This window comes from Falco biarmicus, chromosome 8 (genome assembly GCF_023638135.1).
Source record: "Falco biarmicus isolate bFalBia1 chromosome 8, bFalBia1.pri, whole genome shotgun sequence".
Classification (NCBI taxonomy): Eukaryota; Metazoa; Chordata; class Aves; order Falconiformes; family Falconidae; genus Falco; species Falco biarmicus.
In genome coordinates, this window is record NC_079295.1 from 818,046 (window position 1) to 845,459 (window position 27,414).

General features: G+C 50.4%; 1 pseudogene; it reads left to right on the forward strand.

The window, feature by feature from the left end:
• The first annotated feature begins 5,818 nt into the window (after positions 1 to 5,818).
• Positions 5,819 to 27,414, forward strand: part of LOC130153734 (hydrocephalus-inducing protein homolog) — a 51,358-nt pseudogene continuing 29,762 nt past the window's right edge.

The following is a 27,414-nucleotide window of genomic DNA, read 5'->3' on the forward strand; positions in this document are numbered from 1 at the left end:
GGCAGGTCTCTCTGGTGGCAGCCTGGGACTGGGGGCAAAGCCAAGCCCGTCCCTCGCTTGTGATCTTTGTGCCCAGGGAGAGCCAGTGCAGACGTGTGCTGCGCTGGGGAGTGTCCCGCGGGGAGGTGACGGCCGACTGCAGAGCAGCACTGAGACCCGCGCGACAGCAACGGCAGCCGGTGGCCGCAGAGCAGCCCAGGGGAGCTGGTTCCCTCGACGGGCCCCAAAGCAGCCCTCCTCAGCCCCTGCTTTTGGTGACATGTGGAGCAGCGCAGGGATGTCTCTCAGGCTTCCAGGCCTGAGGAGGCTTTCCTCCTCAGGGGCACTGTCAGAAATCCTGCTCCCAGGATTAAAGCACCCCTCCCCCCATGGATCCAAGGCTGTGTGTCCAGCCCCCTGGAGCTGGGTACAGGTGCCCTGAGCGGTCTCTCAGGGAGGATGGGGCCACCTGCCTGGTGGCTCTGACACAGAAATGATGAGCTGAAGCCCTGTGGTGGTGGAGGGCTGGCTCAAAGCCTCCGAGTGCCTCAGCCTCTCTGCCCAGGAGCGTTTATCTCAGGCCCTTTTCCAGGGTGTGAAGACGCATGGCGGTGTTGTCCTGGTGCCTCCATCTTGTTCTCTCTTGAAGGTTGTGATACTTGAGGTCAGGGAGCACCTGAAAGCCCTGGCGGAGATCTCCAGGGACTTTGTGTTCCATTTTGTGTTGCCTTAGGGCTACAGTGTGCTGGGGTTTGGCGGCAACAAGGTTATGGTATGCCAGAGGTCAAGCGAGTTAGTGTCAAAGTGTGTTATTGTTATGGTCACAATCTGTGTTTGTTGGCCCTGCGTTCCTGGGGTTATGGCATTTTTATCTTATCTTGTGATCTGTGTGGTGGGTTTTTTTTTGGAGAGTGCCTTTTTTCAGCTATTTTGCCTTTGTGGGGTTTGGGTGGGGGCCTTTGGTTTGTGTACGAAGTTTCTTCTCGTTGTTTTTCTGCTGTGCTGGTGGATGGTGGTGTTTTTTCTGTCTTGAAACCATCGTTAGTGGTCTAATAGATCTCTTGCAGGTCAGGCAGTGTCACTTCTGGCGTGGTCTGACTCATTTCTGGTGAGCTGGTAGGTAGGTGTGGAGGACTTGTGGTCCCTCCATGGGGAATGACTGCTAGAGGACTAACAGGCAGATCTGTGGAGGGGTGAGAGGACCGCTGGCCCATAAGTAGTGACTGTCAGAGGACTAAGTGTACTTGAACTAACGTGGGCTTCCAAATTTGTGGTTATCTGTCCTGCCTTGTGGAAGAGCCATGGGAAGTCACCAGCCACACGGAAGGACAAGGGGGTTCCCAGGGGTACGTGGTTTCTTGGGTTTTGCTTTTGAGTAAGAAAGTCTTATCTCTACATCAGTGCAACTGTGGACAGTCAATTTTGCTGACTTTAGAAAGCAGGGAGCAGCACTTTTGTGCTGTGCCTCACGTGGCTGCCAGGGCAGGGTGAGAAGCAGCAAGAGAATTCCTGCCTGGAACCCTCTCCAGGGGAGCCGTGCTGCACTTTCACAAGGTGAGCCCTGGTTCTGCATGAGTGCAGGTGGTTTTGGTCAATTTTCTCACCACAGAAAGCAGGGAGCAGAACTTTAGTGCTGACTCACATGGCTGCCCGGGCAGGGTGAGAAGCAGCAAGAGAATTCCTTTCTGGCATGTTCTCCAGGGGGGCAGGGCTGCACTTTCCCAAGATGATTTTTATTGGCTCTTAACGACTGCAACTCTGAAGGGTCAATGTTCTCACCACAGAAAGCAGGGAGCAGCACTTTTCTGCTGTGCCTCACATGGCTGCCCGGGCAGGGTGAGAAGCAGCAAGAGAATTCCTGCCTGACACCTTCTCCAGGGGAGCAGCGCTGCACTTTGCTGAGGTGAGCTCTGGTTCTGCATGAGTGCAAAATGCTTGGGTCAAATTTCTTACCACTGAAAGCGGGGAGCAGAACTTTTGTGCTGTGCCTCACATGGCTGCCCGGGCAGGGTGAGAAGCAGCAAGAGAATTCCTGCCTGGCACCTTCTCCAGGGGAGCTGTGCTGCACTTTCCGAAGATATATTTTTTCTTTTGGCTCTGCATGAGTGCAAAAACTTTGGGTCCATTTTCTCATCACAGAAAGCAGGGAGAAGAACTTTTGTGCTGTTCCTCACATGGCTGCAAGTGCAGGGTAGAGAACAGCAAGAGAATTTTTTCCTGGTACCTTCTTTATGGGAGGAGTGCTGTACTTTCCCAAGGTGATTTTTTGGGCTTTTAACCATTGCAACTCTGAAGGATCAATTTTATCACCACAGAAAGCAGAGATCAGAACTTTTGTGCTGTGCCTCACATGGCTGCCAGGGCAGGGTGAGAAGCAGCAAGAGAATTCCTGCCTGGCATCTTCTCCAGGTAAGCAGCGCTGCGCTTTAAGGTGATTATTTTTTTTCTGTGCATGATTGCCAATGAAAAGAGGTCAGTTTTCTCACCACAGGAAGCAGGGAGCAGAACTTTTGTGCTGTGCCTCACATGGCTGCCAGGGCAGGGCGAGAAGCAGCAAGAGAATTCCTGCCTGGCACCTTCTCCAGGGGGGCAGTGCTGCACTTTCCCAAGATGTATTTTTTTCTTTTGGCTCTACAGGAGTGCACAAACTTTGGTTCCATTTTCTCACCACAGGAAGCAGGGAGCAGAACTTTTGTGCTGTGCCTCACATGGCTGCCAGGGCAGGGTGAGAAGCAGCAAGAGAATTCCTTCCCGGCACCTTCTCCAGGGGGGAACAGTGCTGCACTTATGTCAAGGTCAGCTCTGGTTCTGCATGAGTGCAAAATTTTGGGGTCAATTTTATCACCACGCAAAGCAGGGAGCAGAACTTTAGTGCTGTGCCTCACATGGCTGCCAGGGCAGGGTGAGAAGCAGCAAGAGAATTCCTGCCTGGCACCTTCTCCAGGGGGACAGTGCAGCACTTTGCCAAGGTGACTCTTTGGGGCTCTGCATGATTGCCAATGTAAAGGCGTCCAGTTTCTCACCACAGAGAGAAGGGTGCCGAACTTTTCTGCTGTGCCTGACGTGGCTGCAAGGACATGGTGAGAAGATCCCAGGTAGGAATTCTCTTGCTGTTTCCCACCGTGCCCTGGCAGCCATGAGAGGAACAGCACAAAAGTTCTGCTCCATGCATTCTGTTCTGAGAAATTTGACCTCTCATACTTGGAATCATTCACAGAGCAAAAAAATCACCTTGGGAAAGCGCAGCGCTGCTCCCCTGGAGAAGACGCTAGGAAGGAATTGTTTTGCTGTTTCTCACCGTGCTCTGGCAGCCATGTGAGGTACAGCACAAAAGTTCTGCTCCCTGCTTTCTGTGGTGAGAAAACAGACCCCTCACATTTGAAATCATGCAGAGCCAAAAAACCTCACCTTGGCAAAGTGCAGCGCTGCTCCCCTGGAGAAGGTGCCAGGCAGGATTTCTCTTGCTGCTTCTCACCCTGCCCTGGCAGCCATGTGAGGCACAGCACAAAAGCAGAGCAGTACATAGTAGTAGGTACTGGAGTAAAGGGAGCGTGGGGGAGGAGGCTGGAGCTTGGCACCCTGCTCTGGCACACCTGGGTTTCCTGAGACACGTCAGGAATTGTACCCCAGCCCTGGGTATATTTCCTCATTGCTTTTCTGAGGTGATGGTAGCTGTTGTGTCCTGGCGCAGCTGGTTCCCCTGCCCAGGGTTGGGGCGTTCATGCTCTGAACCCACAGTCGAGGTGCCCGAGCCGTCTGTGCCCTGAGCCTGGAGCAGAGGGGCAGTTGCAGTCTGTCCTTAATTTCTGGGGGGGGTGAAGGGCTCTCTGAGGTGGGGAAGATGGAGCTCCCCGTGCAGCAGCCAGGGGTGGTGGCTGGAGGTGGGCTGTGTTGCGGTTGCTGTTTTGTCCTGCCCCCGCAGGAGGATGTGGCTGCTTTCTTAGTTCTGCTGCTTTCCTCCTAATGCAGGAGGCTGGTCCCTGCAGGCTCCAGGGAAGTGGGGCTGTGGAAGTGCCTAACTCTGGGGCTAGAGGGTAGGGGAAGCTGCTGGACTGGTATGGGGGCATGCAGACTGGAAGCCCTCTGGAAATAACTGGTGTGGGCATGATGAGCAGGATTAGTTTCAAGTGAAGTGAAATTACAGTTAGCAAATTGAAACAAATAATCCAGTTACTCTCAAGACCCAGTAATAAAGCACTGATACCCAGATTAGTGTTGTATCATCCCCATTAGATTTCTCTCTTAACGAATAGTTATTTCTGGCTTTCAATCCGAGCTCCAGCTGCAGCATGCCCTTGTGTCCGTAGGACCGTGCTGTTCTCTCATGTTCCCGGCAAGGACAAAAGGAAATGTCCCTGAAACTATGAAGGGCCTGGTACCGTGAACATGCGCAATGCTGTAGCTGTTTCGGGAGTAATGAGCTGAAAGTATTGCCTCGTTTGCAGGATGTGGGTCAAACTTGAGGGGAAGGGAATGGTGGTCTTTGCATAGAATGGTGTCTAGCTGTGTACAGCAAGTCCACATGAAGAAAAATGATGTGGAACAGGAGGAAGCAGGAGGGGGTAGGATCTGTGATTTTTTACTTATTGTCCGGATGTAAAATAATTTTAGGGTAGAGCTGGGTTTGAGGCCACTGGTCTTTCAAGTCCCAGAAAAAAAAAGAGGTGGGGACATCCATCTGTTCCTTGGTCCAGTTAGCCAGAAAGGGAGGGGAAACGATTTCTCGTCCAAAGTAGTGCTTAGTAAATGCTGTACATACTCACCTTTGACTTTTGTCGGTGCTTGAGACCCACTTTCTGGGGGTGTTTTCTTTCCCTTTCTTGCACACCCACTTTTTGAGAGACAGATGGGGAGGTTGTCAGCAGGCTGGTGATAGAAGAAGGATGGCCCATGGACCTGTCAAGCCATGCTGCCTGCAGGATAAGGATGCTTGAGAGGAACTGCCATTAGGATAGCCTGAAGTGGCCAAGCTGTCACATCTGTTGTATTTCTATTTGAGCTAATTGCTCATGCGACTTTAATGGTTTCATGCTTTTATTTCTGCTGCCACAGCTTTTCATGCCTGTAGGGAGCCTAGAGTTTGGGTGTTAGTAAGTGAAAAAAATAAGGCCCTCATTCTCCATGGAGAAAGGCTCTTGGGCATGGTAATTTCATGCCTGGAAGGAGTCATATTTGCTGGATAAGTTTTGTAACCTAACCAAATTAGCTTTGAGAAACCATAGTTGTTAATCAGAGTGTTGAACTCTATGGTCCCTTAGTTAAAAACATCACCAACCTCCTTGCACAAAGGATGGGCGTTTGGTTTGCAAAGTAGGAGAGCAGTCTGATTTTGATGCTTGGGGCAGCAGCGATCCCTGGGTGTAAGGTTGTTCATAATAGTCTGAGCACTTAGTAGGGTCAGGCACAAAGTCACATCGGGTCAGCTGTTTTTGCAAAATGAAGCAGTGAAGTGACATTGTTCCCACCAAAAAACTTTTAAAGAGTAATAAAGGACAGTTTGGGTATTAATAGAGATTTGGATAATAATTCCAGCAAATAGTTCCAAAATACATGGAAGAGGGGGAGAAGATGAGAAGTGGCAGCAGTCTTTGATGTGTGTTTGTGGCTTGTGGGACTGCGCCCACAGCAAAAGGCTGTTTTGGGGTGTTTGTTCTGGGCTTTTACTTCTATCAGTCTTAACTCTGCCACTGAAATATGGTCTAGTTATGAAACAGGGTGGGGATGCCGGCTGCTCTCCAGTTATGAAGGAGCCACAGCCCGGAGACACAGCTGTCTCCTTTGGGTCTGCCATGGAAGGGGATGCTGGGTTTTCCAAGTCCCGTTGCTGTTCCTTGCAGGTCAACTGAGGCATGGCCACTGGAAAGCCCCGCTGGTTCACGGGGTCCTCCAGGATGGCTGGTAGATTCCCGAGCCAAGTGGTAGTGCCTCGTAAGCCGAAGCTAGCCAGAGGGACAGAGAAGCCTGCAACTGTAAGTACCTGCTGCGGCCAGGTAGGAGCTGTGTAAGGCTGGAAACTGCCCCCGCGTCCTTCCTCTACCTGCCCCTCCTGTTGTCTGGCAGCACTGTGAAGCTGGACACCACCTCCCCGTCTCTCTGCTGCCATGCTTCTGTCGGAGGTGGTGACCATGGTGCGGTAGGGGATGGACTGTGTGCTGCTTCAGGGGAAGTCCAGAGTTGTGTCTGGATGTGCCACTGGAGCCAGTTTAAATGAACGTACCGGGCATTGCACCGGAATAGCTGAAGCGTGAGCGTGTGCTTCTCTCCGCCCCCTTTGTGTGGGCAGTAACGTTTTGTCACCTCGGGATGCTTGCCAGCGCTGCTCTGACCATACCTGCCCTCCAGGCAGCTGGGCACGTGGTGGGCTGCTCAAACTCTGCTTGAAGGTTTCGAGAGGTATGGCTGGTCCCAGATGGAACAGGTTCCAAAACAGTTGTTCTGTCCCGTATCCCGTGTGGAGCACAGATCCAGCGCTGCAGACAGCAGCGGAGTCAGGGCAATTCCTCCTCCCCGTCCTCAGACAGCCCTTTGCTGACCAGAGCTCACTTGGCTGAAGATGACCTGGTGCTGAAGCTCTGTCGAGGAGATACCTTTGCATACTTCTGTGGAGGGGTCTCGGAGGCCCAAACAGAGAAAACAAGTGCTAATTCAAAAGAGATAACTAAAACTTGGAGCCATTCCTCTCCACCTCAGTCTTGGCACAACACTGATTTTCTGCTTTCCTGACTCACCCAGCAGTGACATCTCCACATGTGTGGTGGTTGTGAGCGTTGTGCAAGGGTGGAGTTAAGGGATTTCTGGTAACTCCTCCCAACCTTTTTCAAAGGTCACTGGCTCACTCCGGCCAAACTGGAAAGGAAACAAATGCCCGAAGAGCAAAACCCCCAACATGTCACATCAAATCACGAAGGAGAAGCTAACGGGACAAAGCTACTTGTTTGGAGCATGTGTATTGCACTCTCTATCATTAATTTACTAATGGTAAATATTTCAACAGGTAGTTATGGGACTTCCAGGACTATCCTAGCGGCTATGATCACAAATTATTCATCGGTGGCTCTTGAAGAAGAAAAGCCTTTCTGAATAAAGGCAGTTCTGTAGCTCTTGCTGGTGTTTTGCATTTCAGCTGACTCCCTCTGCCCTCCTGAAGGAGATGTCTCTTACCACCAAGCAGAGGCTGGCCAGCACTCGGGAGATGCGGCGACCCCAGATTATCCAGATTCTAGACATGAGCGAAGCCTCCCATCGTAAGGTAGCCTTTTCTTGCCCTTTTCCTTGCTGTTTGATGTGACGTTTGAAGAGAGCGCGTGCTTGTGACAGGCTTGCCTCCAGCTTATCTAAATGCCTTGGTGACTAAGTCCTGTTGTTGTTTCAGACTGCTGCCGGTGTGGAGTTCCTTCTGCTGGGGGAAAGGTAAAACATTTTTCCCCAGTGAGATGTTGAAGTCCTGACCTGCGCTAAGCCCATATAAACAACCTCTGTTGAAGTTGGTGGCTTTTGCTGGAGATGAGCTACTGCGGCTAAAGCATGATACTGGGGGAAGGCTGGGGCGGGCCACAAGGATGCAAGCTTGCAATTTCCCACCTTCCTGCTGAAATAGCCAGCCCTTGGTTTGGTGTAGTCTCTGTCGAACACTTGGGGTCATAGGATGCCCTCAGTGGTGGCAGCATTGGCCTTTGAGGGCTGAGGGCCTACGGTAACTACTCAAGGTGTAGCTAAAGCAATTGCATGAATGCTTTGGGTTGGACCATCGAGTGGGACCCGTACAGGGTGTTAGATTTTTCAGGCTGCCGGGTACACAGGGGAATGGCCCTGGGCAGAGGGGAGTGGGTGTGCTTTATCTGGATCAATGTTTATTTACACGTGTGTTTAAAGCTGCTTTTCTTACAGATCTGCTTAGTATAACACACGTTCCAAAGGGGTAGATGACTGAGGTAGGCTGTTGAGTGGCAAACTGCCAGCGAGAGACCTGTAGCAAATTGGTTAAGGATTGCCCTAGACAGCGCGTGAGGTTGGGAACGCCTCGGACGAGCGCACACAGAACTGGCCGTGTGCTGTGGCCGCTGGCTTCAGCACGACCCTGACTCCTGTGGAGAAGCAGGAGACGTGCCTGTGTCTTGTGAGTGTGAAGAGTTCAGCTGGAAGGGGGGAGGCAGAGCAGGGAGGAGTTTTCTCAAAGTAACGCCTCGGCGCTGTAAGCATTTGCTGTTTCTGTATGTTTTCAGACCTGCTTCTGTAGTGGTATTAAAGAAACTGGCAATAATAGAATATAATGAAGCATCCATTTAAAGCTCGTGGGAAAAGGAGATGCCAAGTCCAGCTTTACTCAGATTGCCCAGTGATGCTGGGAAAGTACCTGGAACTTACCACCTCATCTGTCGCTTTCTTAACGGCGGTGTTCCTTTCTGGCCTGTCTTCTCTTCTTCCTGGTTTCTGGGCTGTGTGTCAAAAAAGAGATTTGAGGATGTGTTGGGCTCGGTCTCTGTGTCTCAATGTAAAGATGATCCCCAAATTGTTTCCCATGGGGTCTCCTGTAAATTCTTGGCTTTCCCTTGCTCCACGAGTGCTTACAGCTCTTGCAGTGAGTGCTCTGGAGCTGTGTGACCGTGTTAGCCCAGGGCTCTGCCGGAGGTAAGTGCTGCCTTGCCTGTTGGAGAAGGCGACCTGGAGAAACACCTGCCAAAAGAGCTGCTCGCTTGAGCCTGCTCTAGTGTGGCCCAGAAACTTTTGATCTGCTCAGAACACAGGTGGGTGAGCTTCTGTTCCCCTAGCGTGAGCTGGGCAGGCGTACTCACCAAGGGACTGTCCTTCGCTGGAGGCCAGTGTTGTATTCTCTCACCGATGAGTCTTTCTCCCCGCGGCTGAAACTCTCTGCTCTCTTTTGCATCTCCAGTTCTCGGCAGTTGCCCTGGAACAGAGCTTGTTCCGGCCTTTCCCATCAGAGGTGGTATTTCAGAGCTACGTCCCCGATGAGGTCTATGAAGTGCCACTGATTCTGAGGAACGTGGACAAGGTAAGTGCTGGGATGTGGAAGTTTAACCCTGTGCTGGAACTGGAGAGCAGTGTCATCCGTGCGGTGCACAGCACAGCCAGTCGCCTGCTGCAGCACAGCGCATCCAGAATAAAACGTCTCACCGCCTTTATTTTGCAAGACGGTGGAAATCTTGCCATGCTGAGGTTTCTCCCCCTGGTTTTGGCTGTGTGTTGGTGGTACCTAGCTGAAAGGAGCTTTTCTGGTCAGCACCTTTCCCCGTGGAAGCCCTGCACGGGTGGGAATGTTGGGGGCTGTACAGTTCTTCCCTGCCCTCGTGCTTTCCCTCGAGTGTGCACCGCGTCCTGGTGGCTCCGTGGTTAATCTCAGTTTCCACAGGGCACCTCTGCCTCTGGGTGAGCTGCACAGAGAGCTGAATGGGCTGTCAGAGCTCGGGGTGGGGTCTTCTCCACTTTATGCTGGAGTAAGTTATAATTAGTGGTAACAGCGCTTCAGGAAAGGTGTTTTGAAACAGCAGTGGAAGCAGGCTGATTTAGCAGCAGCAGCGGGAGGCCTTTAGGTGCCCCTTCAGGCTCCTGCTAAGCTTAATTGGGTTCTGCTCAGGTTTTCCTGAGACAACGTGATGCTCTGCTTCCCCTTTGGAGAGCCACGGCCTGTTTGGAGTAAAGTGCCCTCAAAGGTCTCCACCTTTACTTGAAAAAAACGATCATTTTGAGACTTCCCAAGAAAGTTGAGAATGGAAAAGTTGAAAAATGTCAGCAGTTTTGTTCCACTGTCAGGAGGGAAATTGGGACCTTTTGAACTTCAGCTGGGGAAACGTTTGCTGGAATGAGGCATGTGCCAAGGGCAAGCTGGTGGGAAAAGGCAGGAGGGAGGAAAGGAGCTGAGCTTGGTGTTCTCTCCCTGCGCACTTTCATACACGCAGGGGTTTCTCTTGATACATAGCAGTAAGTGCACGGGCAGTAGAGACAGGTCAGAAAGAGGGGTGTAATTAAGGATACTCTTCTGTAATGAAGAGGAAGGGGTATGCGTGAGGGCAGGGTGGGATGGGAAGATGGAAGTGTGCACAAGAGACGGTGAATTCGCCTCCTTTCCAAATTTCCCTGTTGGGGAGGGCAAACAGGTGGACAACAAAAAAAAGCTGTCGAGGCATACTGCAGGTGGAAGAACAGCAAGTCCAAGTATCTCCTGAGATAACAGGTTGTGACAGGGATGTGGGTGAAAATGGAAGACCCTTTGGCAAGGAAGGATGCGGGTGTGCTCCCTCAGTTATTCCGGGAGAGTACTGCACCATTCCTGGTCTGGCATTTAACTTGGGAACATTGATAAGATGCAGCATGTGTGCCTGCACCCGGGGGATGCCACTGGTGTGATCTGCGCTGAATTTTGGGCAGTCTTTGCTGTAGGTATCCTCGTCCCTGATTAAAATGTGCCTCAGTCCTCACTTTCTCTCTTCCTACTCCCTGCTTCATTCCCACTGAGTCTTTGGCTTCACCTGCTCCATTATCCATGCAGCACTTCAAAATGTTTATCTTTGCCAAGTACCAGCCAACAGGCAAACAGTTAATTTGCTCTATTCATGCTTCCTCAAGTGGAAAAGATCATCTGCATTAACATTTCTGCCATTCCCAGTAAATGATAATAAACTTGTACTGTGTAAAGCTGCACCTTGGGATTTACGTGCCCTGTGAAGGGGGAGGCAATGTGTGAACTGTGGTTTTTTTCCCAAAACAATGTAGTTTTGAAGCTAGTTAGAGCTCAACCACTGGAGAGCATGGGTGTAAAAGTAAGATAAGCTCCAGGAAAATCTTTGGTATGTTTTAAATACAGAAAGACAGAGAGGATAATCCTGCGAGGGTGTTATATTCTAAATTGGTTGGCTTTTGGCGATGTCCTGGAGAAAAGCAACGTTGTGCTCCGTCTCAAGTTTTTCGTGCCAGTTTCCCACATTCCTCTGAATCATACTGAGTTACACTGCATGGTAGCCTGAAGTTGTCTGCCCCATAAAAATACAGCTGACAGCAAAATATATTCCGCATAGAGGCTCTGTAATCATGCAACTACAGAAGTGCTGTACTATATACTTCCTGCTCTTACCTGTGTTGTAAAAATTGCTTTTCTATTTTCAGGCTGTTCCTCAGCACCCTCAGATGTTCTGGGTGGCTTTTGCTGAAGGTCTGAGCCACACGTGCTCCCCTTCTAAGGGACATGGTGACCAAAATGCTTGTCTGCACTGTGAAGTTGGCTCCTGGAACTCGCCGCCCCAGGACATTGCTGCGTTCCAAGGGCGTTTGGAGAGTTCAGGACTGCCTTGGCCACGGGTTACCAGGCTCGGGTGGGTGGTGCAGAGTGAGCCTCCATTTTTTCCAAGCCTCATGTGGGGTTGTTGTTGATCCGTGAAGCTGCCCACCAGTCCAAACCACCTGCTTCAGACTTTGAGATTTGGCGCTCAGGGGTTGCTCTCTATGTGCTAGGAAAATGCCTGTGTGCTGTCTGTGTGCTGGTGGTGCCCCAGAGGGCAGAACCGTGCAGCAGGGTGCCTGCAGGGACTGCTGGGGGTGGGCAGGGGTCCCCAGGGATCTGGCTTGCCTGCACTGGCAGCTGCCTGGCTACAGTCACAGGCAGCAGGAGCCTCCGGAGAGCAGAGGTTGGCTTTTAATAATGAAACCACCACCAGGCAGTGCCAGTCATGTATCTCGGGGCAGAAAATGCCTTTGAGGCCCCTAGTTGATAGGCACAGCCTGGGGGGTCGCCTGGCTTTCCATCACTTGGCCAGGTTGCTGGCTCTCATCCTCTGCATCAGCCTTTCCTTGTAGCATATTGTGCTTCTCCCTTGCTTCTTTCCAGCTCCCTTTGGATTTTCCCAGCCATCTCTCTGTTTCTGGGGTTGTCTCTTTGTCTTCCTGTGTTTCCTCCTTTTGCTCTTCATTTGCTGTTTTTATTCCCAGTAAGGCCACAGTATCTGTGGTCCCCTCTTGCTGGTCTGCCTACATGGCTGTAGCACTGCAGCTTGACTGCCCCGCTCAAACCCAGCACGTTAAAGTGAATTTCTTCCTTCCGCCAGGATTAACACGTACTGTTTGGCGTTCAGATAATACATGCCCCTTCTAGGGGCATGTCTGCCTGGATGTGTACGGGCAGAAGCCAGCAGATTCTCTGGGCTTATTGAATACACGGGTGACTTGATTCAGATATTATACCGCCGTGCTGCTGGTGTCTTCCCTGCTTGGCCCTTCCTTCATCGCCCTGCTGCCTCTGGCCTCGAGCTGTTTTGCCCAGGCAGAAGGGATTAATGTTCACTCTTATGTGTTACGTGTATGTACCTCCAGAGCTAAAAGTGCTTTGTGAAGGTGGTATCACCAGGCCTCTTCTCCCCCTGTTTCCACAAGCTGCAAGATCATACTTTCCTCTCTTTTCTGCAGGTTCCTGGGCTGGTGAAGGTCATCTTGGAGAGCTCACCTTATTTCAAGCTGATCAGCCACCATGCTGTGTGCCGCAAGGTACTGCCTGGCATGCTTGCGACTTTCCGCATCGTTTTCTCCCCTGATGAGAACAAGGTGAGACTGGAGGTCCCGAGAGGTGTGTGCCTTCAGTGGGAGGTGAACCTGCGGGGCTGGGTTCAGAACAGGGCATCTGCTGTGGGTTTTGAGGCACTGTCCTGGTTTCGGTGGCATTGCACTGGATCTGCAGCTGGGGGAAACTTTTCCTGTGGTGAAGATGATGCTGTCATAGGCTGGAGGCTCTTCTATGCTTCAGACTGTGATTATCCTTTGGTGCTGGAACGTTTAATGCCATGTCTGTTGGCTTCAGGGATAAGAGTGCACTGTGTGGTGGGGTGGCCTCTCATGGTGTTGGTTTCTAGTATCTGACTATTGCTGCATAATTACGGGTTTGCTCTGATAAATACAAAAGCCTGTTTGCATAAATACAAACCTGTTGTTTGGAGGACCCAAAGCTGAGCCTGATCAGAGTGAGGACCACCACCTTTGAAAACTGGAGTTGCTTCTTGAATGCATATCGTGTTGGCCGCAGTAGTGAGACGGCGGAACGTTCTGTCTGAAGCCGGCACTTTTCTTGCACACCGGTCATAGCCCATGCCGTGCTGCGAGGTTTGCTCTAGGCTGTGGTCAGGCAGCCTGCAGCTGGTCACATCCTGGCTGGCAGCACCATGCGATGCCACCGCAGCAGGGACTGACGAGCTGTGCGTTCCCTCCCTGTGCTTTCCTGGGCGTTTTCAGGGGAAGGCGCACGTGGGACAGTAGGGAAATGGCAGGGAGGGGTGCTGATAAGGTGTTTAGCCATCGCACCTCTCTACTCGATGTTAGGGGCTTAATTATGATGGAAAACGCTAGGGGAATGGCTAGATCCAGAGAGCTTTCCCCTTTCCCATCTGGCAACCAGTTCCCTGCCTCACCCTGGGCTGGAGCGAAGGTGATGCTTTTTCATACCCTCTGTGTTCCAGCCTTGCCGCTGTGCTGCCCCTGAGGATACTTGCCCACCTGTGCTCCAGCTGTGATTCTAGGGGAGAAGATGCGCTGTGCTCGTGGCAGGGAGCCAGCCTGGCCCAGACACGCTGAGCTCCAGATGTCTTTAACCAGCAGGAGGCTGGTGTGCTGCAGAGGACTGAGGCATCTGGAGCGCACACAGGAGTGAAGGGGCAGGTAGCATCTGCAGGCAGAGTGTTAGCCTGGAGCCTTTGGGCAGTCACGCTGGTGTGGCTGTGCCTGCGTGCATGGGGCTGTGGTTGCTGTGTCAGCTGGCACCTATTCCCTGCCCCGTGTGCCGTGCTTTTGCTCGGAGGTTGGAACGTCGGTGCTGTGGCCCTGGCAAGTCTGGCACTGTGCCGTGATGTGAAGGGGCGGCGGTGTTACCTGGAGGCTTGCTAACACAAAAGGGTTTGGTACCTGGCATGGAAGGGAGGAAGCCCTGCAGGGGAACACAGACAGACAGGCTGACTCTTTGCACCAGCACTCTGCTGCCTCTTGGCACAGTTCTTTGCGTGACTTTGTGGGTGATGCAAGGTGAGGGGGTCGCTCTGAGCCAGCTGGTGTTTCTGTGCCAGGCCAGAGGTGCAGGCTCTCTTTGGGCACAGCTGTTCTCTCATCTTCTGTTTGCTGCTTAGACTTAGTTGAACACCCTGTCCTATCCTCAAACAGCATGGCTGTAGCAAACTAGAGAGGAAATGCCCTGTGGTGCCTGGCTCCCCATGCTTGTGAAATGATCTGTTGCTTTGCGGAGGGACTGAGAAATTGTTTTACGTCATTCGTATGGAAGGTTAAAACGATGTTGGCCTAGGGCAGTTCTCCATACTGCCCAAGTGACATAAGAGCTTAATCTCACCGAGGTAGGCTTTGCAGGGGACACTGCTTCCTTTAAAACGTGATTGACTAGTATTCATGAGCATTCATTTTTGGGATGGAAGTAAATCGGTTCCCATGAAGGGCAAAGAGCTGCTCTTCAACTACAGAGAAGCAGCAGAGCAACACATGAACATCACCCCAAATAGAAGTAGGGTGAGGTAACTCCCAGGAACACTCATGTCCAGAACTTTGTCCCTTGTCTTGCCCTTGAACTGGTGAGTGTGTGGCATTAGGGAGCTGTGCCAGCGAGGTCCTCTGCACAGCTCGAGCGACACCCTGGCGGTTTCTGCCGACCTGGGTTTTGTGCTCCTTGCAGGGCATTGGGAGAGGGATGTGGGCTGCTTGGTGAGGAGCACATGGGGACTCTACAGCAGAACCAGAATGTTGTATAAATCGAACTTTTTGTCTCGTACTTGATGGAGTGTGAGTCAGGAAAGTGCCGGAGTGCTGTCGCTCAGCTAGAAATGCATCAGTAGCATGGTCAGGATGTGCAGAGCACCTTGAAAAGCCCTTAGCCAAGAGGCAGGCTTTGGGAGATGGTTCTGTAAAGCCACCTGTGTTGGGCTTGCAGTTGCTTGCCTGCAGAGTATCTGTGTGTTAGTTGTGGAAGGCTCAGGAGTGCTGCCTTTGAATAACTCCTACATCTCTGATACTGCATGATCCACAGGGACTGTGGGTAACCCAGTGAAGTGGGGTCTGGGTCTTCCTGATGAGGAGCCGGTTTGTGTCATTCTCTTGCTTTGAATCTGTTCTTCCCTGGCGTAAGTCTGACTTCAGTGAAGTCACTCCTGATTGAAAGGAGTAAAATTGTGCCTCAGCCCTAAGTAATAGGGCCATGTGAGTTGTTAGTGGCTGAAATGCCACGTAGCCCTTTCTTGGAAAATGAGCAGTTTCCTACTGTCTCGCAGTCATTTGGGAATGTGCCACGTGGTCAGACTGTCAGAAAAGGAATAGCTGACGCGCCTCTTGGTTTATTGGCACTTGTGTTATAAATGAACTGCTAATTTTTCTGCTGGCCAACATTTCCAGTTTGTTACTCTTGCTGCTTCTGATTTGCACGTTTCTGTTTTATGGCTCCATTGTACAGCGTGGGTGTTCTCGTGCCAGCCCCTGTTCCCGTGTGTTCTTGCGTTATGGTCTGACGGCCTCTGCTGAACTGGAAACCATTGTGGCACTGACCGGCAGATAAACAACAGACAGAAATACTTCCATTTGTGCGTCCTTCAGGCTTATTAGTAGTTTATTGTAAAGGAAGAAGGAAGCAAGAAGCACATAAAAACATAGCAGAGCTTATTCTGTGTTGTCCTCTTGCTCTTTTCACTGTAGCAGTGCACTGTTTTCAGGCAGTGCAAGTTCAGTCTGTGAGGTTTGTGAAATTCATTGCTGATGCTCAGTGGAGACTGAATTAATGCACATTGATTACTCTGGAATATGACAGGACGGTGAGTTATTGCATGACTGAAATGAAGTCCTTTAAAATTCAGCCCAGCCCTGCTAGATGTTTTGTTGTGCACAGAAGCTATTCCAAGAATACTTTTAAGATGACTCTTGTGAGGAGGAAAGGGGCAGAAGACCAAGGCAAATGGCGCGGCGCCACAGGAACCTGAAGCCAAGTGACTCATTTCAAGGACTCCTGCGAACCGGCGGCTGAGGGGGGCAGGCGCAGGGGCACCCCCTCTGCTGCGAACGGATCTTCATCCTCTGGTCTCTCCTCTGTTGTCACGGCCCTTATTTTCCAGCCTTTTTTTATATCAGGGTTTCAGCAGGAGCTTTCCCTGCTTGGCTTGCTGTGTTACCTCATGCTACAAGGATCTTTTCTTTGCAAGTTGGCTGCTGCAAGGAATTCAGTGAAGCATTTGGGATAGGTTATGCAGGGAAACTGACATCTGAGTTTGGGGTTCTGGGCAGTTAGGGTCGATATTGCTGTGACAGTAATTACTGTTAGCCTGAGTTTACAAAGAGCCTGAAACAACACCCAAGACGAGCAGCCGCTTCAGTCTCAGTGGGTGCCAGTTCAGACGCCAGTGGTGATACATGGAAGGCCAGAGCTTGTAATTTACTGCTTGTCACAGGGGAGCACGAGAAGGGGAGCCATCGTACAACTGTCTGTATCTTCCGTGAAACTGAGAGGGGAGTTGTATGCAGGATGAAGTCGTGTTTTCATGAAAACCTATAGCCTGAAGCTGTGTCTAAACACAGCAAACTTTAAAGCATAGATGGGATGCAACCCCTCTGTCATCCAGGCACGTTTATTTAGAAACCTGGTCTTAAACAGTCTGCTAAGGGTTTGCAGTTGCGAAGCAGAACAACATTTTGAACTGGTCTCAACTGTGCCCCTAGGCTGCAAGCAAGTGCGTAGCAGGGTTAGTGCCCTGGTAACACGAGGCAGTGCTGCAGTAGAGACTTTGCAACCTGTTGCCCCCAAGGGAGGGCAATTCAGCTTTCAAAAGCTTAAGGGACCATGGGTTCACAGTGTCACAAACAGCCAGCTTCTGCCTAGCACCCCTCTTGCCTTGGGTTTCCCCCTGTTTGGGCTGGCGCTGCATTCAGCCTGGTGCAAGGTCCCACGTTGGTGGGGTGGTAGAGCGTGGCTGAAGGGTCAGCCCGCTCTGAAGTGCTGAGTCAAGCCTTGCACGGGATGCCATGTCCCACGGTGTCCCTGGAGAGGGGGCTTGGAGCATAATGTGCATCTGCATGAATGGCGAGAGGCATCTTTCTCTCTCAAGGTCGTGGTTGTCTCTGTGAAACCAAATCCTTGTTGCTTTAGCCTTGCCCTCAGGTCCCTGGAGAAATCCCTTGTGCATTGCTGTGCAGGTGGTCCCAGCGCCCCTCACCAGCAACGGAGCTGGGAAGGCTGCCTGTGCTTGCTTTTGGGGGGGATTTATTTCTTGGGCTCTTAATTGCATTGCTGTTGATCCATTTGCTCCTTAGCAATGACAACACCTTGACAATTACTTCCTTTTACTTGCTCCAAGTAGCTCCAGTTGTTGAAGTTCCTTTTTTCTTTATCCTCCTGCTGATCTGAACTTGCATCCTCCTCTGCCTACCTGGCACCTGGAAGAGGGAGCTAAGTAAATATGGCATGCCAAGACTTAATAAGGCAGGTAGCTTTCAATTGGCTTTGCAATGCCTTTGTTACAGTAGTGTGGCCAAAAGAACAACAACAACAAAAGCAAATAACATTCTTCATTTGCTAATGAGTTTCTGAGGATCGAAACAGTGCAGGACGTGAAGTAGCCAGGTAATAGGTGCTTTAAATTCATATGGGCTGCCCATAGCTTTTATTTTAGAGGGCTTAGGCTGCAAGATTGAGTACAAAATTGCTAACTCAGAACGACTTGCTGAAGATGAAACGCTTTCCTGAAATGAGGTATTAAATCATGCAGGTTGCTTGCTGCAGTTCCCTTCCTAGTATTTTACCTTCCAAATAGGAAAAGCAAAAGCCCTTCTGCAGTTTCTAGGGTGAATATTTGAGATGTCTAGAAAAGGAGATTATTCTTTTTGTCTTGGGTGGGGCAGCATCTGTACTGACAAGCTTAAACCCCAGCTGAGCAGGTGGTAGGCGAGGTGCTGGGTGGTGGGTGAGGCGCTGGCTGTCAGCGCTTGCGTTAGAGCAATAGGTACGTGTCTGTGCCTGGGCTGGCTGCCTTAGGGCCCTTCCAGGAGGGGATGGGGACAGGAGCAGGAAATCCCAGCTGTGGGGGAGTCTGGATCGGTTCTGCTGAAGGGAGTTTGCTGCTGTATGCAATTCCTAAATCATTAAAATCCTAAAGCGCTTGCTGCTTCAACAGTGATAAAAATATCAAATTAATTAAAAGCACTGAGGAAAAAATCAGGGCAGCCAGTGAGTGACGAGAAGCAGAGTTTTTATCAGCTCATCCATAAGAGCGCTGCTGGGGGTAATGGCTCCTGGCCCTATGGCAGCAGATTTACCACTGATTTCAGTGGGGGCAAGGTGATAGTTCCAGCGCAGCGATGCCACGCCATACATCTGGAGACTGCTCTGCTCATCTCTACAGTAACATGATTTTGGTAATTTGATTTGCCTTCCTGCTGCTAAACGCCAGGCAGCCGGGGCGCGGGGGGGATTGCCTGGCTCTGTTCTGCAGAAGGCAGTGGCTGGGACTGCACAGCCGGCTTTGCTCTGGTGGGGTGTCTGAGTGCCCCCCGTGTGCAGCTCCCGATGCCGCCTGCCTGGGGTGGGTGTGCTAACCAGGCACGCCGTCACTTACTCCTCTAGAACAGACCTTACAGAGGGGTGTGATTACGGCATCAGCCAGGGCTGTCTCCTGTGCCCCCTGGGGCTGGGTGAGATGTAAAGGGAAACGGAGTTCAGACACAGGAAGAACTAACACCCTTTAATTCTAGCGCAGAGGTGGCATAGGCTGCTGAGGGCAGGGGTGGAACCGTTAGCGCTTCTAGGTACTTGTGAAACCTCTCGCAAAAACAGTTTGGGTCTGGAGCTGAGCCAGCTCTGGTGTGGGGAGATGGATCAGGTGGCTTTTGAAGGGTGCGTGTCCCCAGCCTTGGCCCTATAACGCTGTGAGAAGGGGCAGGAAATACAGCCGTACCCTGCACTGCCCTGACGCTGCCGCAATTACCGTGTCCAGCTTGTGAAGTATTTCACCGAAGACTGACCGTTGACTATGCATGTGGTGAAGTCCTTTTGAAAGTGTACCTGAGCATCCCCTGCCAAGCTTCAACGAGGTCGCCGCGTTGCTGGCACTGGAGTTAGTGCTGTGGCACAGCTGGGTTCTCAGTGGTGCTTCCAATAGTCTGCAGTGGCGATCGAAGCAGGTTGCGTTAGTGCTGTGATCCCTTGCATGAAGAGACTGTTCTGGTGTCTCGGAATCAAAGCATCAGATAATTGTGGTGCTGCCAGCTTGCTGCAAAAGCAGGTGAATCAATGGGGTTGTTTCTCCTTTGCAAGTTAACGACCCTGTGCAAGTCATGCTACTGGAATGAAAGCTCATGAAGGTAAAAAGTACTGTTGCATTACTGAATGATACTGCTACAGCCATAGAAAACAGCAGCTTTCCTTCTGCCGTGGGGAAAGTACTAAAAGCATTGTGCTGAGATTGTTTCTTTCCCCGCAGGATTATTTCCACGAGCTCATCTGCATCACAGAAAGGGGAGAAGTTTGTTGTGCCTCCCCGAGCTATAGGTGCCCGAGCTATCCTGGACTTCCCCGACCAGGTGAACTTCTCAGCCTGTCCAGTCAAGTACAGCACCCAGAAAACACTGCTGGTTCGCAACATCGGTAACGGGGCGGCCCGCTACTGCATCAGCCCTCAGAGGTAGGGAGCTCATCTCTTTTTGTGCAAAACACTGTTGTGTGATAATACAGTTGGTAAACAGCGACAAAAAGGAGCCAGAGCGCGTGAGCTGCTGTACTGCTGCCGTGGCTGGAAATGGGCAGGGCACGTGGGGTTTGCTGTTGATTATAGTGTTTGAAGCATGGCGCAGCCTCTGCTAAAACTCTGCAAGCTGCAGAGTGGAGTTTTATAGTGCAACGGTGTCTTCAGTGCACAGTCGTGCAAGACTGATTCTGTTAGATTGAACGAGCAAATGTAGGAAGGCAGCTGGACTGCCCTCGGGCTGTGTAAGATCCTGCGTGGCAGACGACAGCTCTAGGAGCTCAGTTCCTGAGGACCAAAGGCAGTGTTAAGAAATGGGCAAGCTCTGAGCTGGTGGAAGAGACATTTAAGAATTTATCATCAGCTTTACCAGCAGTTTGTCTATAGTAGCAAGTGCAATCAGAGATGATAGATCAAAGCAACTGGTATTGAGACCCTGACAAAAACCCTGTGGGGTCCAGAACCTGGTTTTCCAGTAGGTTTGATCTGGTCCCTGGGATCCACTGTTCTTCATTAGAATGAGCTCTTAAGTGGAGATGAGCTGGCAGCGGCTTCAAACCTGCACTTTAGCCCCAAAGCAGAATGCCGATGGGCGCACAGGCAAAAGGTGCAGCAAATGGCTGGTGCGTGGGTTGGGAGCCTTTTCTAGAGCTTTGTCTCTCTCAGATCTCCTGGAAAGTGCTCTAGCATGCTGTAGTAGCTACCAGCAACCCCCTTGATCTTCAGTACCTTCTGAAGTGGTTATGTGGCCCTATTGACCAAATATACCCATTCCCTGGGAGGCCACAAGCACGTGGCATTTCGGCAGTCTCCTGGTCAAGCGCCTGATGTGTGCTGTGTCGTGGACAGCCTGTACTGTTCCTCTTGGTCTGAGAAGACAGTCACTGGTTTTCCAGTTTGCTGAACTGGAGAGGGTAATGCGTTTTGGAAACTGCACCTGCAAGGAAACCACTTCAGCTGGCTGGTAGTTAGCTCCGTGTTGCTTGGTCCCAGAGGTTTTGGTGTAGGAGCTGAGGTCCAGAATGCAGCAAAGACGTGCCGTCTGCCTTAGTGCACCTGAGTTGCTTCGGTTTCTTCCCCAGGAAAACAGGGGTCAAGAGAAGGCTCTTTGCTCTTTCTCCTGGGAAATGCGAAGGTCCAAGAGGCTTCTACCAAAGCCTGGCAAGGCTGTTGAAGCAGGCTTCCAGGATGCTGTTCAAGCAGGCTGCTTCTTTTCACTGTGGAAATACATAGGCAGGAACTTGTAAATCCCTGTACAGCTTCCCTCTGGGATTTCCAGATCTACTTGTCACCACCAAAACAAGTACCCAGTCGTGTGTAGCATCTCTTGGCAATGTCCTTGCCAACTGTTCTATCGCGTGATACGGCGTACGTTGAATCCTGCTTGATATGGATTTTATGCTGAACTTCACCAATTGAATGTTTCAGTCCTGACTTGCAACAAAGGGATGGGAAGCGTTACGAAAGCTTTATTTCAAACTACACAAGAAAGTACAATTCTGAATAACTGGATTGCGTGTGCGCAGAGATCAAAAGCTGGTAAGATTTCCCATGTCAGCCAAAGGCATCAGTCATCTCTTCCATTTCGTTATGAACTTTTGAAAGCCAGTCTGAAATTTCAAACTGATGATCTTTGAATATAAGCAGCGTTTTATTCTAATTAGGTCGCCCCCACTTTCATTCAGATTTCTTTTTTAAATACTCTGAGGTTCCTGTCTTTCTGCTCTTTTATTTTTTTTTGCTTTAAGTGTTCAGCGAAATGTCATAACGAATTCCTCATTGGGAACTTTCTTAAAGGTTGAGTTCCTCTAATGCCTGTGTGTCTACCATCTGCCTATATATATGCACAGATGTATAAGAAATAATATGAGAAATTTGGGGAACACGTGAAATGGAATTGGGCTGCTGGAGAAGATAAAATCCTAGAATAACTTTGGAAGAGACCTCTGGAGATCATGTGAGCAAACACAGTGCTCAGAGCAAGACCAGTGTCAAAGTTTGATCAGGTGTGCACTCAACACGAAAAGTAAGACCAAGTGATACCAGCCTTCGTCTTTCCTTCTCAAGGCTGTGCAAAGCCATTTATCCCAGCATCTCCCTGTATGTGCTGTGCTCCAGCCCCTAAGCTCCTCTTCTGTAGAAAGGCTTTCGTGCCCACCAGCCTGCACTGCCAGGGATTCTTCCATCCCAAATACAGGTTTTTGCATTTTCCATCCCTCGGCTGCATGCGGTTCTGCTGTGTCCCCTGAATAGCAGCCCAGCCCTCCAGTATCTCGACTGTACTCCCCCAAGTTTGTATCCTCCACTCAAAATCCGAGTGCTCCCCACTCTTGACCAGGTCACCACGTCCCCTTGCAGCCTGGGAGCAGAACAACCACGTTCTCCCTGTGCGATGAGGCCATGGTGGGCCAGGAGTGGTTTTCCCAGCCAGTGCTGGGGACTGCACTGGGTGACAGTGGGTTCCCTGCTGCTTGTGCTGTGAGCAGTTGCTCAGGTGCCTGCCCCGAGGTCCCAGGTGAGCTCAGTGGCTCCAGCAGCCCCAGCAGAAAAGAACTGGCCTCCCAGCTGGCATGACAAGTTGGCTGGAGAGTCTCACCAATACACTGCTCCACAGGCGAGTAGGTCATTAGCTGTTAATTGTCTTTGAACAACTCTACTTACAGAGGCTTTCGCGGGAGAGACCGTTTTCCTCCTCATGTCAGGGGATTAATTTCCCTGCGTTAGAGGCTGTGACCAAGGCTGCATCATTATTAACGACAGGGGAAGTTTTTAGTTTAATGTCATTGCATTCTTTTGAATGACTCCCGTAATGATTGTTCAGCATCACAAACACTTAAACCTGTGCTTTGGACATTAATGCGTGGTGTTTCCTGTCCTGGAGAGCTTAATGTGTAGATACGAGATGCAGTATTTAAGAGTTATGGCATAGGTGGTAGGAGTGCCAGCCTTACAGACTTACATTCAGGACTGTTTTAGTCTCTTCCTATTTAGTGGAGAACAGAAGCAGCTTTAGTGTGTGCTTAACTTTTGCTGAGTACGGATGTAGTGTTGTGTTAAAGCCAACATCAATATCACATAATAGTTTTGTGTGCCGCTATGTGTAAGCATGCGTGCACGTGAGAGGGGGAGGAGGCTTAGTGGGGTAGAAGGGAATGAGAGATCAAAGTTTGTGGACCATCAGCTGGCCTCTGTGTCCTTCATTGTCTCTCTGCACAACTGAGACTTCTTAGTTGCTGCAACTTCTGTCTTCTGGCCTGGGCGAATTCAGGCTCTTGCCCCTTTGCAAGGCAGCTGCAGGCGCCACAGTTTCCTAGTCCAATGCGCCGCTCGTATCACTTCTCTCTGCCTCCTTTCTCAAAATTCCCTTGGCATCAAGCGTAACCTACCAGCTTTCACCTTCAGTGCATTTTTCAGCCCATCTCCAATGCTAACCTTTCCTCTCGGTCAGTACTGCGAGCTCTGCTCTTGCAGTGGGTCACTTCATAAGGACATTCCTTGCCTCTTACAACTTTATCTAAGGACTTGTGTGGTGTATTTTACTCCACGGCAGAGCTCTCAAATGAATCCACGGGGCCAGTTCAGCATCCTTCTGCTGTTGCTTGTTCAGAACTCTCCCTTGCCGTGGTATCTACCAGAAAACATGGACACGTTTTGACTCCTCTTTCGTAAAGGGTGTGTGTGTGTGTGTGTGTGTGGGAACCCTGACACCAAAGCACTCCCCATTATGCAGCTTGGCTCTGTGCCTGTCCTCCCCCTGCATGCCCATACCCAGCTGTTCACTGCATAGTGTAGTAATAAAAAAAATAACAATAGTATAAATATAGAAAGTCATTTCCTGCCATTCTCATTGTTAAGGCTGGATAGTGAGTTTCTTCTCCACGGCATTCACGGAGATAAATGTCATTCCAGCACATTTCAGTTGAAAATGGTGCCTGGAAGCAGATCTCAGTGCAGCACTGCCTTTTCCTGACGTTACACTGTGCTGTGCTGTGCTATGGGTTAGAGAGGATCTGTCTGAGAAGGTCCATTTAGGAATGTCCCATCAAGCTCTGGAAGCTCAGGAAATGATCTTACATGGCACAGTGCCAGGAGCCGCCTTGCATCCCTCCCTGCAGTACCCATTATACTACATGGAGGTGTGGGGCTGGAGAGTTACCATGGGATGTACAGGGATGTGACAACAGAGCCTACGTGCAGGGAAAGAGGGAAAGAGAGAGCTTGTGAGATGCTGGCTCTGTGCAGGATTTTTTCAGTATGGAGATGGAGTCTTGGATGCTTTGACCTAACAGACTGTGTTTACTGGAGTGGTTACAGTGCTCGACTTTGGCTTTTATACCATTACCAAAACATTACGTATGCCAAGATTAAGTGATCTTTGGGGGTTTTTTCCTGCAATAGGTCTTAGTTGACAGAGGGGGCAATTCAATCACCAGTAATTTTACTGTCGGTCTTGGGGTTGGAGGCAGCTTTTAATGAAATCAATTCTCACAAACTCAGATGATTTTATAATGCAAATTAAGGCACCAGAGGAGTAAAGGGGTTTTGGTTGTAGAAGAGAAACATACCATGGGACGAAGTATGTTGCAGCCTCGTTGCACGCTGCACTGACTAAACGTATGGTTCCAGGAGGAAAGGCAGCGCGGTAGTCGGGAAAGCCTGAGCCACAGAACTGTCAGCGTTGTTCACTTGTCAGTTGGTTGCTAAATTGTCAGGAGTATTTTGCCCGTGGTATCCTCATGGGATTTAACTTTTGCCCAGCTTGGGGAGCTGATGCCTGGTGAAAGCAAGCAAGATGTAAACGCCAAGGCAGATCACAATGAAATTGCTCACTAATCTGGTGTTGTTCCCTTTCTGAAGGGCAATTACGGGCAAGATCTCAGCAGGTTCTGCTGGGAAGGTCTCCCTCAGATTGGTGCGGCTAGATGAGTTTATACAAGCTGGGGATTGCAAGGCACCGTTGGGAGATCTGGACCTGTGAAAGTTTAGATGTTGTACAACAAAGCAAACGTACAAATGGACGTAGTTGAAAAGCATGTCAGAAGAAGAGCTATTAATAAACCTCCAAACCTTATCTTTCCTGTTTTGTCAGGAGCAGTAGTTATTCATTACAAGGGTAGATCTAACAGGACAAGAATTACCGTAAAGAACAGCTCACAATTAATGGCTAAAAGGCCAAAGTTTAGCCTGCCAGCTTCATCTGTTGGCAGTGGTTTCCGTGTGGCTATTAGTGTGTCAGGGACGTTTCCTTAGCATCTCTTATCTGTAGGCTGCAGGGAACAGCTTAGTGATGTGGACTGAAGTTCAGAGTTCAGGTGAAGCATGGACCTTACATCCCTCTGGGTCTTGGAGAAGCAGGTCTACGTGAGGGATACCAAGCTCCTGCTACATCAGGAACCAAGTTGTCCTGTGGGTACAGCGTGGGGTGGGAGGCAGGAGGTGCGGTGTCTGACTTGTGCTCTGTTTCTCAGTCCTGAGAATGAGTCCTGACCTCGGTGGGATCCTCTTCTCTGGTAATTTGAAGATGTGAAGGTATCTACTTTCTCGGGCATCCCCTGAAGTCATCCTCAGGAGTGTCATTCCCATCCCAGCTATCTGAGGGCAGGGGTATGCAGACATGGGGATGGAGTAGGAAGGGCATGGGATGGGAGGTAGTGCTGAAGTGTGGCCCTTACCCGGCAGCTTTTCTGTTCTGGCAATGTTTCTGGTAAAAACAACAAACTAAAAGAGGTGGGGGGGAATTTTTCTGTGCCTTTCCCACAGCAGGCAGTGATCCCCGCCAAGCACCAGCAGAGCCCTGCCCAGTATAACCAGGCACAACCCCCAGCGCAGGTGCAGGGCCATGTAGAGCAGCCCGGTTCTGAGGCTGGCGGCGCCTTGGCTTTCCTCCTCCCTCTCAAAAGCCTCAGGTCCAGCACGTGAACATTGCGGGCCCAATGCTTCCCCATTAGTCACTGGCGATGTTCTTGCTAGTCGTGATGGGAGCAGGTCAGGCCCCCAATTGCATCAGTGTCTCCTTAATGAGCAGGAACTCCAGCAGTTTCATCAGCTGTCACTGCTTCCATGAGCGAAGCTCAGCTTGCGCATGGCTCCATTTTTTCTCATTATTTCTGTGGGCTGCACTCCCCAATCACTGTAAAACTCTGCAGAAAATATTTTTAAGGTGACAAATTGACCACCAGCAAAGCACTAAATCCAATAACTTTTGCTTTCTAAGTGAGGCTGTACAAGAGCCGCAAAGCCCAGCTGCTGTTGTGCAGAAACATGTTGCATGTGACTTTTCCCTGAGCATTAAAGGACTGAATTATGTGTCTGTCAGCTGAGAGCTGTTTACCTGGCGACAAATCATAATTGCTCTTGTTAAATCTAAAGTACACCGACACATTTTCATACTATTTCCCACACATTGCACAGAATTTCTCTAGTAGGCCAAGCAAACAGTTACCAAGCCTGGATTACAACCCAGAGCCCCAGACTGCATTGCTTGTGAATACGCAGAAAACCTCCTGTTGAAGGTGCCTTGATATGCTCCTGCTAGCGGTGCTTCATTTAGCTAGAGATTTAATTGTTCAGGCTGTAAATGGGATACTCCTTTTGTGTCTTGTTTTCTTGTTTCTGTATCACTCTAATCTGCCTTTGCACTCGTACAGATTTTTCTTTGCTTAGAACAGCTTTCATTGAAATGCTGATAAAATGTGCCCTTTCTGAGGCAAACCCAGGATGCTTTCAAGGTAAAAAAAAAAAAAAAAAAGAAAGATAGATTAATTCTGCCATTAAAGTCTAATTATTCTCCGGTCATTCAAGAATAAACTTCTGTTCTCCCTGTCTGATTTCCAGGCTGTAATCTCACTGGGACAGGTATTGCCTTGACATTTGCATCTCTTGAGGTTTATAGGTGGCAGGAAAAGACGGATTCCTGAGGAACTCAGTGTCAAGTTGTGCATGCAAATAACTCTTGCCATCTCCGTGCCCTTCAAAAACCCTCCTCCGATCGTATCGCTAGCAGTCAGACTCTTGAGCCTTGCTGCAGAAAACTGGATGCAGGGTATGGGGGAGACGAGGTCATTTTATCGCTTAGGATCTTCTGAGGGCTGGAGCTCTTCAGGAGTTGGGTCGGTGGCTCAGTTCCTGGCCCTGTATGTTCTCTTTTTCTGCTGCTGACTGTGGTTTCTTGGCCCCTTGCTAATACAGGTGAGCTGGAGTGAGCTGGATGGCAGAAGGAACGTAGTCCCCAAAGGTCCCACAATAATCCTGATGTGCCTCTCCGTGTTGCAGCCCTTTCTCTGTTGATCCCTCTGCTGGGACTCTTGGGATTGGCGATGCCGTGCAAGTAAGGGTGGACTTCCACCCAGAGAAGACTGGTGATTATTCCAGGCCCCTGACAGTTCACTATGACACAGGTAAGGTCTGGGCACTGCATGGTGCCCAGTCTCTGCGTCCTTCAAAACAGAGACCTTTCAAAGCAGAAAAATGTTAAGCTTGCTTTGCAGACTACTTCTAAAACCTTTTCTTTCAAAACCTCTGTATGTTTCGGTGCTTAAGTGAGCAGGTAAGGGGCAAAGGCTGCGTGTGCCCTCGTTCTGTGTGGCTGTGTGCCGGTCTCTCCCTGGGGGATGCTGGTGTCGGCTGGGTGCTCTCCACCCAGCACCCCCCATGACTGCCATCTGCCATCATTCCCTGTTGTCCCGGTCACCTTAATTGCCTCTCCAGGTGTATCTCCCCTGTCCCGGCT